Genomic DNA, 10,517 nt, shown 5'->3' on the forward strand with positions numbered 1-10,517 from the left:
TGATGCTCAAGTCTCACAGGTTCTTTAACCTGAGGCAAAGAACCCAGGAAGCATCAAGCAGAAGGCGGACTGAGCCCTAAGGTTCCTCTAGCTCCTAGACTCTTCTCTGTGACTGCTTTAGGCCTGAAGCACCCAGGTGGAGTCTGATTCAGCCTTTATGGCACATGTGCCATCTCTGTGACTGCTTTAGGCCTGAAGCACCCAGGTGGAGTCTGATTCAGCCTTTATGGCACATGTGCCATTTGCTTCTAGGCAGCTGCCTGCTACCCCCCCCCCCCCCCCCAATTATGTCCCTGCTTATAAACTTGCTCACCTTCCTACTGCCACCTGGCCTCAGGCCAGAGCTGTTCCATGAAAAGAGAACTAAAACCCCACAACTTACCACCCCCGTCAGCCCTGTATTTTGGCCTTCTTATTTGTTTATTTTAGATTTATTCATTTGGAGAGAGAGAGATAAGGAGGGAGGAGGAGGACGCATCAACTCCCGTATGTGCCTTGACCAGGCAAGCCTAGGGTTTAGAACTGGCGACTTCAGCGTCCCAGGTTGATGCTTTATCTACTGTGCCACCACAGGTCAGGCTTGGCCTTCTCTTAATGCCCTGAACCAAGAATAGTGAAAAAGAGGGGCAAAATGTGAAGTACTATAGGGACATATCTAGAGTCTCTATAGGAAGGAAAGTCTCGTGGATTGGTAGAGATCAGAAATGAGACCTTACTCAGAAGAGAAGCCAGTCAAGATTCTTAGCCAAGCACACAGCTTCTGCAATCTTAGTTAAATAGAGATACAGGGTTCGTGTGTGTGCGTGTGCATGCTGCATGTGCTGTCAGAGAGGGAAGAAGTATGTGAGGAGGACAGCAGGAATTGGTATCAACATTATGAATTTTCCCTTGGGCTGTCTCACTGTGGCTTCACAAGTTTCTGGGTCAGGACAGAAAAACAGAGGTGGCTTTTAGTCCAAACAGTATCTCCCAGTGATTTACCGGCTGGGGCACTCCTCTGCGAGGTGGGGGCTGGGGTGTAACAAGACTGGGATGGTTCCTCCCTCCTGGTGTTCTGTAAGATCTCAGGCAGCCCCTCACACAGACACTGAAGACTAACTACACATTGCCTGTCACTGCTCATAGCTGCCCCTCTCCTAGCAAGACTGCAGCCCAATTTTCTCCAGAGAAGCAGTAGATAATTAAGGTTGAACGATGGGGAAGAAAGACACACAGAGGAATCTTTCGGAGGAAACAAAACAATTTCTGGGTAGGGATTCTCTAGGTCCTTTGATAGAGAAACATAGGAGGCCATCTGAGACAGAAAAGGAAGCTACTAATTGTTTCTTATATCAACACAGATTTTTCAGGCATACTGGCTTCAAATATAGTAGGAAGGGTATACAGGAGGGATAGTTCGGTTAGTTGCAGAAGTTCACTAACATCTCAGCAGAAGAGGCTTCAGTAATAAAATGGGACAGCAGAAATAGGGAATGACAATTGGATCACCTCACTTCAGACCAAGCAGAAAGAAACTCAGCACTAGTTTCTCCTGAAATAATCAAGTGACTGCTCAAATGTTAATAGCAGTATAAAGAGAAGGAAGGAAACTAACTTCTTGAGGCAGAAGAGTGGAGCTGACAGGTTAATAGCAGGGATTGGGAGAAGCTTCCAGTTATAGAAATGAAGACACCTAGAAAAATATCCTTAGTGACAGGGACTAGGTGATGAGAATGTTGGGGGGAGAGCCCTGGGTGATTCCTTCCATGCATTCCAATCCCCCACCTATAGTTTTAGAGCTTTGAAATGTATAAACATCATGCAAGGTGTCTCATTTCCATCAGGGCCACCCCTGCAGTAGCTCGAAAGCCTCAATCTCTCTGACTTTCAGGGTTTCTTGTCTTTTAATTCTCCTGCTAAAATTTCAAAGCCTTTCACAGCCTTGGCTTCTTAGGTTGGTGCCCATGGCCAAGCCTCATTCTCTTCTCCGTATCTGAGAACTAGAGTAGCCTATCTAAGCTCCTGGTTCTTTTAGAAGACTCTCATTTTCAGGTGCCTTTTTTGTCAGCTTGCTCCCTCTTACTCCCCATAAATAGGGTTCCCCTCCAATATATTGCATCCTCTAATCTCCTTAATAGAAATGGCTCCCAACTACGTGTTTCTAGCCCAGTGGTTCTCAACCTGTGGGTCGCGACCCCGGCGGGGGCTGTGATTTGGTCATTCAACCCCCGCCGGGGTCACAACCCACAGGTTGAGAACCACTGTTCTAGCCTAATTTTTCTCCTGAACTCAGTTTTGAGTTCCTCCCTCCCTCACACTTCATCAATAGTAAGGAGTGCCACTATGAACCCATTTAAGCCACTTTGATTACACCCTTCCCCTCATGTCTCCTTATCCATCCAATCCACTGCAAAGCCCTACTGCTTCTCCCTTGAAAACACTGCTCTCCATCTCCACTGCCACCGTCACTGTCCAGGTCACCCTTTCCCACTAGAGGACTGCCGTGTCTTCATCTGTCTCTGCTCTCCTACAATTTGTTCTCCATAGAAATCAGTCATCTCTACAAATTTATTCACAGATATTTATTGAGTACCTACTCGGCATTGTTCACCACATCCCCATCACCACGAACAGGGTCCAGAACATTAGAGGTGCTCAGCACGTAATTAAAAAATACCTACTGGCCTGGCCTATGGTGGTGCAGTGGACAAAGCATCGACCTGGAATGCTGAGATCATTGGTTCAAGACCCTGGGCTTGCCCAGTCAAGGCACATACAACAAGCAATCAATGAACAGCTAAAGTGAAGCAACTATGAGTTGATACTTCTCGCTCCACCTCTACCTCCTCTCTCTGTAAAATTAATAAATAAAATATCTAACAAATAACTACTGGACAGCTAGTTCTTACCTGGGCCTAAATTATATTATGGAACTATTAGGTCAAAAGCTAAAATATTTCTCCCTCAAAGTTTCAACTCTTAAAATATTTCTATTTTCTTGTCACATAAACATGAAACTTTCAGAATCCTTTAGTCCTCTCACATAAATTGTTATTAATCACAAAAAACCTGTTCAGTTGGCTCAATGGTAGAGCGTTGGCCCAGCGTGTGAAAGTCCCAGGATCAATTCTCAGCCAGGGAACACAGAAGAAGTGCTCATCTGCTTCTCTGCCCTTCCCCCTCTCCTTCTTCTCTGTCTCTCTCTTCCCCTCCCACAGCCAAGGCTCCATTGGAGCAAAGTTGGTCCAGGCACTGAGGATGGCTCCATAGCCTCTGCCTCAGGCACTAGAGTGGCTCCGGTTGCAACGGAGCAATGCCACAGATGGGCAGAGCATCGCCCCCTTGGTGGGCTTCCTGAGTGGATCCTGGTCGGGTGCATGCGGGAGCCTGTCTCTCTGCCTTCCTGCTTCTCACTTCAGAAAAGTGAAATAAATAAATAAATAAATAAATAAATACCATGAGAGATTTAGCTTCCACAATTTTTCTCACATCCATTTCCCTCCTTTCAATGATCACTGCCTCCACCTACTAATAATAGCAGTTTCTTTTGTAAAATTTTATTTATTGAGTTTTAGAGAGAGAGGAGAAAGAGAGCAGAGAAGCAGGAAGTATCAACTCGCAGCAGTTGCTTCCCATGTGCCTTGACCTGACAAGCTCTGGGTTTTGAACTGGCGACCTCAGCATTCCAGGTCGACACTCTATCCACTGTCCCACCACAGGTCAGGCCTACTAACCATAGCAGTCTCTTAACTGATCGTCTGTATATGTCCTGAAGCATTAATATTTCTAAACTATAGCTGATTAAAAACAACAAAGCCCTGGTTTTCTTTTTCTTTGTGGAGCACTTCACCCTGGCAGTCAAGGCTCTCTAAAGTCTCAGCTTTCATTTTACCCCTACACACCCTAAGTTCAAATCAAGGACTAGTCAGTGTTGGATCCTCCTCTTCATTCCCAGCGACTAGCCTGGGGCACATGTGGCTCAATATATTTTGTGGAATGCCTTCCTGTTGAAAATCTGCTCACCTTTAACCATATACCTTAAGCATCACTTTCTTCACCATGATTTCCTTAACCTTCATCCAGAGTTCTTGCTCCCTCTTTGTCTAGTCATTAAAGCACTTAACCCTCCACTGCCCTGTATCTACGTCATCTATAAAGACCTCATTCCTCCAGGAGGTGGAGAGCCGCCATATTATTTCTTGCTCAACTTTGCCTCTGTGGCAGTATCTAACAGCACGGCCTGCACACAGCAAGTATCCATAAAATGCTTATTAACTTTAACCTCCATAATTCTAACTCTGAAATTTCACTCTCTACTCTGTGGGTTCTTTCTTTCAAGAAAAAAAAATTGCCCCCGTTAGGATGCTGATATTTATAAGATTCCAGTTACTCCACGTTGATGGCTGAGTAAAAAAGACCCAGAACAATGTCTCTCCCTAAACTGCCAAAGTGTCAAATTCATCCTTGCTCCATGGCCTTCAATCAAGGAGCAAAAGCATATGGTGAGGGGTTATAAAAATAATAAAACAGGAAGGCTTCTAAAAATAATAAAAATATCTGACCTAACACAAATGGCTGAGTTTTTCAGAGCAGATTCGGCCCATGAACTAATAACCACAGAAAGGAGTCATACCCTTAAGGGCAGGTACTCAGGCCCGCACCAGAGATTACTCTGTAAAAGCGAAGAACAGGTGACACCACCTGACTCTCAGGGGCGTGGCCAGTGTGCCTGGGACTGTGCTGGCACAAACCAGGGGGAATGTAGACCCTCCAGTTCAGATTCTGGAGAAGTCTCCGAAGTCACTTAAAAAATGACAAAGTGTATACATATTACTAGGGGCTGGAGGACTAAGTGTAAAGTTTGGGTTCAGGGCGGCTTTTAAAACCAGAGCTAAAATTCCCCTCACCCAATTTCTTCCCCAGGCTCAAAGCAGCACATTTCCACCCCCACTGGGAGGCTGTAGTTAATTGGCTTGCTATTCTCTCCCTTAGTGGCCTCCTGGCCTTCACTTTGAAATGTAGCTAAAAGTTTATCTTTGCAAAAGTCAGGGAAAACTTACATTGGGAAGGGACCTGACAATTAGAGGAGTTGAAATTACAATAAAAGCCAGGCTACAGGCCTAGGGTGCTATCCTCTGATAGCAGTCTTCTGGGAGATCAGTCCCCATCCCCTTTTCCCCATTCCAAAGGCAGTGCAAACCAATGGGAGGGGGGACTGGCTGGCTTAAAGCCTCAGCCTGCCTGCCCCGCCCAGGACCTTCTGAACTAGCACAGGCCTCCGTTACACAGTTGAGCCAGGAGATAAACAATTTGGAGAAACTGTGGCACCTCTCCAATCCACATACAAAAAGGTATTACTTTGTACCTATAGAGGCAGTGATGTCAGCTGCTTTTCCAAGACCCCTGACTACTCCAACCCTCCTGGGTGACCACATGGCATTTGGGTCCCTCTCACCACATGTGCACCAAGCATTTTAAATAATCCTTTTGGAACAAACCAGCTTTGTGTTTTCAGTTGGCTCTCCCCGGTGCCCAACCATAGACCCAGGAAGGGGTTTATAGCCTGTCAGCTATCTCATATGGGATAAGTCAGTCTGCTGAAGTTCTCTCCAGGTCAGACACAGTTGGGGGTTTATGCCCACCTGCCAGTTTCCAAGAGAAGCTGGAAGGAGGCTTTCCCCTTCCCCAGTGAACTAGACACCCTCAGATTTAACCTAACATTCTGGTGCTGAAACACAGGAGGTGTTTGTACCAAAGACAAGTCGAGGGTCTAACCCAGGGGTCGGGAACCTTTTTGGCTGAGAGAGCCATCAACGCCACATATTTTAAAATGTAATTCTGTGAGAGCCATACAATGACCCGTGTACATTATGCATTATCCAATAAAAATTTGGTGTTGTCCCAGAGGACAGCTGTGATTGGCTCCAGCCACCCACAACCATGAACATGAGCAGTAGCAAATGAATGGATTGTAATACATGAGAATGTTATATATATATATATATATATATATATATATATATATATATTTAAATATTTTATTATTTATTCATTTTAGAGAAGGGGGGAGAGAGAGGAGGGGGAGCAGGAAGCATCAACTCTCATATGTGCCTTGACCAGGCAAGCCCAGGGTTTTGAACCGGCGACCTCAGCATTCCAGGTCGACGCTTTATCCACTGTGCCACCACAAGTCAGGCTGTTTTATATTTTTAACGTTATTTTTTTAATTAAAGATTTGTCTGTGAGGCGGATGCAGCCATCAAAAGAGCCATATCTGGTTCACGAGCCATTGGTTCTTGAGCCCTGGTCTAACCCCAACCCCCAGACGGGTGAGGTTTTGCCACCCTGGGAGCAAGTGACCGGTGGCAGCCCCTCTCAGGCTAACTTCAGGATCCTGCCTCCCCTTCCCCCCTGAGCTGAGGGACTAGCTCCCCCTGACCCTCTGGCCCCACCTCCTGAACCCACCAAGAGGAAAACTCCCTTCTTCCCCTGCATGGAGACGAATGAAAACCGGACACAGGGATCTGCCCTCTCGTTTTACCTCCCACATCCACACCAGGCAACAATCACACCAGTGAGTGAATTTAGCAGCTCTATAAGCAGGAATTTCCTGACTCCTCTTGCATCTCTAATCCTGTCATCCACAGGGTTCTGAAAATCCAAGGTTGGTCAGGAGTGGTTCTGGCATTTGCCAGGGATTTGCTTCTGGCTGGACTGCCATAAGGGGACCCCTGCCTTGTCTGAACGCCCATCCCACCATCCTGGACGGTCCGTTAACTCCTTGTAGACTGCTGGACACTCACCCACTACATCATGGGGAACTGTCAATCAGCCATCCCCAAGACAACGCCTCTAGGCTGCCTCCTCCGGACCCTAGATTTAGCCTAGGATCTCTGGCCAAAGTGCCTTATTTTTTACTGTAACACTGCTTGGCCTCAGTATGAACTGGACAATTCGTCCAGGTGGCCTGAAAACGGCACTTTTGATCTTAACATCCTAACTGATCTTAATAATTTCTGCTGGCAAAACCGAAAGTGGTCTGAGATCCCGTGTCCAGGTCTTCCTTGTACTCAGGTCACAACTCACTCTCTGTGATTCTTGCTCTCCCTCTCAAATATTCCTTTCTCCTTCCATCCTGCTGACCATGGACCTCTCACCCCTGCCTGCTCCTCTTGCTCCCTCTGCTCCTCAACATCCTGACTCCCCACCTTCTCAGAACTGCAGCCACCACCGACCCTTTCTCCACCAGCACAAACCTGCTCTGGACCCATAGGTCTTCAGCCCTGCTCCCTCCCCTACCTCAGCCCCTGTCTTAGAGTGCCCTTTACACAAGGTAGCTGGGGTCCAGGGCATTGTACGAGTCCATGTCCTTTTTTCCTTAACCAACCTATCGCAGAGAGATGTACCACCCTAGACCCCTCTAGCACAGAAGGGCAACTAGTCCTTCACATAAATTTCATTTCCCAGTCTGCCCCCAACATTAGGCATAAATTACAAAAGTTAACGGATGGCCCTCAAACCCCTCAGCGGGATCTCTTAACACTAACCTTTACCGTCTTTAATAACCCAGATGAGGAGGCAAAAAAACAAAGGATCTAAATACCAGCTGCTTGCTGCTGCCATCAAGGGCCCGCAGAGCTATTAGGGCCACCAGGGCCAAAAGCCACTGTCAAAGAAACCTCAGGCCAAGGGCTGAGATAGCAGTAATGCCCTGCCTGGTGCCTGCTTCAAGTGCGGCAACGAAGGTCACTGGACCAGCAAGCGCTCTAATCCAGGCCAGCCCTGAAAGCCTTGCCCCTCTGCGGTGGTCCCCGTTGGAAGTTGGACTGTGATCGGACTTCTCTAGGTAAGACCCCATCCCTTCCCCGACTGGCTGGCCCCTCCTTTCCGGAGCTGACAGGCTGGCCACCTCCTTTCTGGAGCCTGGCCGCTGAAGAATTAAAACGCCTGAGGATGGACGCCCACCTTCTGAGCCTTGGGAGGAAATTTGGTCGTGGCAGGTAGGCTAATTATTTCCTTATAAATACCAGGACAATTTATTCTTCTTACTGAAGTACAAAGGTCCCCTCCAATAGTCTGAGGTCTCTTTTGTGGGGACTGATGGCCAAATTTCCCAACCCACGTCAAAAATCTTGTCCCCTTTCTCCAGACAGTAAAAACTCAGAGAAAAGAGAGAAAGCTAGGTCATTTAAATATCTTAAAACCTCTACTTAGAGGTCTGAAAGCTGTAGTTCTGAGAATAGAAAAAATTAACATTTCTTCAGACTCCCTGCGAACTGTAAAAGTAGGAGGGGTCAGGCCAGAACCTCAGAGAAAAGGGGGAAAAAAGGGACACTTTTAAAATTCAAATGCCTGCTGAGCAGCCATTCCCCTTCTCCTTTTTCAGTCATCCCAAAAGGCTGCCAAGGATGAATAAAGAAAACACTTCCCTAAAATATGACTACCCATCATAAACTACTTTTAGCTGGAAAGGCTTGATTAACTTGTCCTGAGTGTTTCCATCTCTAAATCCACAAGGCCATTGTGGAGGGCACACCTGAGTTTGTCAGGGTTAGTTCGCGACTCCGTCTTTTATTTTTCATCCACAGCTCATAAAAGTATCCACCTAAAATTGCTAATTACTGACTCAGTTCTCACTAAAAGTTAAGGTTTATGAAAGCAGAATTCTGCTCAATTTGAAAGAAATTATATGGTTTTAATGCTAAAAGTTATGAAGGTATGAAAAGAAAGTACTTTTAAAAAGAAAGTAAGTTGTTCTGAAAGATGGTTATTTCTGAATAGAAAAGGAAGGTTGTGTCAGTTGCAGAAGGTTGTATAAGTTGCAGAAGGTTTGATCAGAGGAACAAGTATTTACAAGGCAGTTTTACAGACTGCAACTGAAAACATATCATAGTTGCAATCTGTTCTTCCCTTACTTCTATACCAGATCCACCACGCTGTGTTTCTTATTTTGTCTGTCTTAACCTCTCTATAACCTCCATAAATTCCTGGTCCCCTGTGTTTCTTCTTCATTCATAGGGAAATCCCTATTTCTCACCACAATCTTAGTCTATCTTACAAAACTACATAAACTCTTCTTCCTTCCGAATTCAAGCCTTCCCTCTACCAAATGATTCAAAGCCAAATCCCTCTTTAGAAGTCACATTCCAACAAGATATACTAGTAGCTCTCACCAGAACACTCACCCTAGCCCAGGGATGTGAAATTAACATACATGACAGTTTAAATACATACATCCCTAACTCTCCCTATAAAAGACCCTGCTACTCTATACACTCTCCTACTAACTCAAGCCCCCCTTACACTTCACTAAAATATCAGAAAATATTTCAGCTGCCCGTTGCCCAAAACAGCATACAACATCACTGTCACTCTGCAGTTTCCAATCACACAATAGTCTCAACAAATAAGACTATCAGGTCTCTCCTTAGACAAATGCCTGCTTTCTCCAACCAGTCTGATTTTCCTCTCCCACATTACAAGCCTCTTCTTTGAATTGTTCTTATCCCTCCCTCTCCCTTTTCCAGATCACCTCCCACTGTGGTTCCCTCTCATTTTTACTGTACCCTGCAAGTAACTTACCTACCCATCTCTCTCCCCTTATCAGTGCTGCAATAGGGTCTACATTATCAACCTGGACAGCAGAACTGCAAAAGAAAAAGCACACTTCCCTATTCTCTTTCTCACCTTTTCTCAATTCATCTCTCCCTGCCTGACACAACAGAAAATACTCTTCCTCTGTGGTGAGGATGCCTACCTTTGCCTTCCTACTTAACTGGACAGGAACCTGTACTTTAACATAGCTCTCTCCCAATGTTGATACAACGCCTAACAACCAGTCTCTACCCAGTCCAGTGACCCAGGGACCCAGCAACTCCAGCACAGGAGTTCATCCCTCTCTTAAAAACTCTTATAATTATCACTAAAGTGTTCTTTTTTTTTCTTTTTGTCTATTTTGTTTTTAAAAGTGTTAATTCTTGCAGGCTGCTGCTTCATCCCCATGCACCAGAGTTCTTATACAGAGTCTAACCAAGACAGCAGTTACAAGAACCACCAGTCGCATTTTCCTCCTCCAGGCTGCGCACCAACACCAGTACCAACCGGTGCCCAAGCAGATGACTGCTTAAGGACATTTACAAACCAGTCTGTAGGCAAGACTGTTATTTCAAATAGGAAAGACTTATTTCAAGTAGGAAAGACTGTTATTTCAAGCTACCACTGTTCCAGGCTTCGGCCAATTCCCGTCCATCCTCCTCCCCATACATACTTCACTGACCCTAATCAGCTAGAAGCAGCTACAGAAGACTGCGACCTTTGTCCCTTTTCCATAAACAACAAAAGGCTGGAATGTAAGGTTTGGGTTCAGGGCGGCTTTTAAAACCATAGCCCCCTTTAAAACTAAAATTCCCCTCACCCAATTTCTTCCCCAGGCTCAAAGCAGCACATTTCCACCCCCACTGGGAGGCTGTAGTTAATTGGCTTGCTATTCTCTCCCTTAGTGGCCTCCTGGCCTTCACTTTGAAATGTAGCTAAAAGTT

Source organism: Saccopteryx bilineata, chromosome 2 (assembly GCF_036850765.1).
Source record: "Saccopteryx bilineata isolate mSacBil1 chromosome 2, mSacBil1_pri_phased_curated, whole genome shotgun sequence".
In the NCBI taxonomy this organism is placed as follows: Eukaryota; Metazoa; Chordata; class Mammalia; order Chiroptera; family Emballonuridae; genus Saccopteryx; species Saccopteryx bilineata.